The sequence below is a fragment of the Penaeus japonicus genome, unplaced genomic scaffold (assembly GCF_977035675.1).
Source record: "Penaeus japonicus unplaced genomic scaffold, GWHDUDI00000001_assembly GWHDUDI00000012, whole genome shotgun sequence".
Taxonomy (NCBI): Eukaryota; Metazoa; Arthropoda; class Malacostraca; order Decapoda; family Penaeidae; genus Penaeus; species Penaeus japonicus.
In genome coordinates this window covers 34696551-34698575 of record NW_028234414.1, presented here as the reverse complement: position 1 = coordinate 34698575, position 2025 = coordinate 34696551, and the positions used below count along the sequence as shown (strand labels likewise).

Below are 2025 nucleotides of genomic sequence, written 5' to 3'. Positions count from 1 at the left end.
TGATCACCGACTGGGTCTGTTGGTGAATTTTTGTTTGGGAAACTATTAAGAAAAATATTTATAAATCTTGTTGAAATATTGCATGGAGTACTTCCGCTGGTACCTGAACAGGGTGAGGGTACCCCGTATGTGAAGCGGCCATAGTTGTCAAGGTAACTGGAGAGACACCTGTCATCAACATTTACGTTTCTTGAGCAAATGGCCAGGACGAATTTAGTCATTAGCCATCACTCAGAGAACCAAATACGTGTTCATAAATAGCACCGGCTTTAAATAGAGAACGGGACGGCCTGCGAGGAGCATAATAACAGAATGTATTTAGTCGAGAGAGGCTGGGCGAGTGCAGGAGTGAGGCGGCCTGTAGCAACACTGCCGACCCGGGTCACCACCGAACACGTACTCGCACACGCTGCTCCTTCACATCGGCATTATCCTCATATTTTCCGCATTTATCCACATGTTATCTTTTTAATACAGTAGATAGGAGTTAAAAAGTCAATATGATTCCGCGCTCTTTCAAGGGACAGCGCGGGAGGTCAAGCGAAATTGAAGAGAATGGCGGCACCTCGCAACCCCAACGAGGCAGGACTTGCATCATCATTGCCGTGTCGTGCCCAGTGTCACTTGGACGACGGGTGGGTGAGGGAGGTCTGGCTCTACTGCGCGTGTGCGGCCACTCGCTGTCACGTCTGTGGGTGCATCTGTGTTGGAACATGGACGATATGAAAAAAATATATATATATATTTGTTAAATGTTTTTCGTACATCTTTTGTAGGAAAGTTGTTTGTTCGATTGCGATTTAAATATGATGTCAATTTTGACACACTCTCATATACTTTGTAGAAACAGATAACAAATAGTGAATGAACCTATGTTTACAATGAACTTAATTATGTATATAACGGCTTTCTAATCTAAATAGACGCTTTCAAGTTATTCACGTTGTAAAAGAAAATTTGTGACCGAAATTTATCGTGTTTGTTTCACCTGATAATGAAACGTGCAGCTGAGTGAACTGAAAGAGTACATCATAGACTGTTGACACAAAGCTGACGAAACTGGATTAAGTTAAGCCTATAACATTGCACTCGGAAATGTCAGACGTCTGCCATAACTCAGCACTGCCAGTCTGTGTGTTTGCGTGTGTGTGTGTGTCTGTATGTGTGTATTTATGTCTCTCTTCCTCTCTCTCTCTCTCTCTCTCCCTCTCAATATGTATATATATATATATATATATATATATATATATATATATATAATATATATATATGTATATATATATATATATATATATATATATATATATATGTATGTATGTATATATACATATACATATAATATATATTCATATATATATATGTATTCATATTTATATATATATATACATATATATTTGTGTATATGATATATAGATGTATATATATATATATTATATATATAATATATATATATATATATATATATACACACACACATATATATATACATATATATATATATGTATATATATATATATATATATGTATATATATATATATGTGTGTGTGTGTGTGTGTGTGTGTGTGGAATGGATGAAAAGAATGAAACAAGGAAGTTAATTCTCCGTACAAGATAAATCTAAAATTCTAATAACTGTATTCAGTCATTACATGACTTCAGGCATAGTATAGTTTCACTCCGTAAACACTAGATATCTAAACTTTCTGCAACAAGCGTAATAACTTTATCAGTGCGATCGACGTGTCTGGCCAGGCATTAATGCCACCCATTGCACGTGGACTCTGTTGACACGCATAGCCACCCACATAAACAAGCGCTCTCTTAATCAATCTCCCTGGGTTTATCCTTTTTCATAACTGATAGTAAACGTTAGGCGTTGCATTTGCTACGATAGGGTTGTGCAGTGAAGTTTTGTCAATGTCATCATAACCGCAGATTTAATAGGCTGAAAAACGAAGCAGACACTTTTACTCTAACGGTGTCAAGACGTGAGGTGAGATCTCTTACCTCGCCACTTCAGGATG

At 36.9% G+C, this 2025-nt stretch overlaps 1 protein-coding gene across 5 annotated transcripts in view; it reads left to right on the top strand.

The window, feature by feature from the left end:
- The first annotated feature begins 616 nt into the window (after window positions 1-616).
- Window positions 617-2025, top strand: part of spdi (sperm antigen with calponin homology and coiled-coil domains split discs) — a 418834-nt gene continuing 417425 nt past the window's right edge. For 4 of the 5 annotated variants that reach the window (XM_086542709.1, XM_086542704.1, XM_086542698.1 and 1 more), the window contains exons 1-2: window positions 617-691; window positions 1937-2025. The exon at window positions 1937-2025 is cut by the window's right edge and continues 291 nt beyond it. The gene's annotated coding sequence lies outside the window, so the exon portion shown is untranslated. The remainder of the gene's footprint in view (window positions 692-1936) is intronic. The other variant, XM_086542705.1, reaches the window with a different exon arrangement.